Source organism: Poecilia reticulata, linkage group LG12 (genome assembly GCF_000633615.1).
Source record: "Poecilia reticulata strain Guanapo linkage group LG12, Guppy_female_1.0+MT, whole genome shotgun sequence".
Lineage (NCBI taxonomy): Eukaryota > Metazoa > Chordata > Actinopteri > Cyprinodontiformes > Poeciliidae > Poecilia > Poecilia reticulata.
The window spans coordinates 9730632-9731378 of record NC_024342.1 but is presented as its reverse complement, the minus strand read 5'-3'; positions in this window follow the sequence as shown (position 1 = coordinate 9731378).

Genomic DNA, 747 nt, shown 5'->3' with positions numbered 1-747 from the left:
CTACTCAGTGTTGTCCTGGATTTCTCCTGTGTTCCTGGAAGAACCTTTCATTCATTCAGCTTCATTAATAAGCTGTTCAAAGGTCTCTTTGGCCGCCACAATTGTTGCCCAGATGATGATCTCAAACCAAACCAACATGGCAGTTGTTTGGGCAGTAAAGATGAAGACTTGAGTTTTAGATCACCATTGGTGGATTGGGCTTTTTATTTATTTATTTTGCATGTCCAGCATCAATAGCATTGATTAGTCCCATCTGGGATTTCTCTAGGACTTATAGAAAAGCTCAGCAAGATTGGCATGACTGATATTTGTCCTCGGTCACAAAATAAAGTAGCACACTACTTGGACACTGACAATTTATTTCTGTGTTTTATATTAAAGAAAAAAAAATTAAGGTAAGATTTCTCATGCAGCATAGCGACAGATCAAGAGGCTGAAATGTGATGACCTATGGCTGATGAAAACACGATCCTTCTCCAGAAAGTCTAATGGAGTGGGCGACTCCATTAGTGGGCGAAAGGAACATCTGTGGAGATAAATGTGAGACTCGCACATACACTGGCATCTGTAAGTCCAGCTTTCTGGAGTTTGTAGATAAACTCTGACAAAGTTTTCTTTCATTAAACAAATCACAGTTTGGCACTAGTGGATGTTGAGCAGATGTGACTGCATATGCATGAGCAAAAGTTGCTCGTACTGAACTTTGATCTTTTTCCCAATCGTTAGAACGATGAGTTTTATTTATAT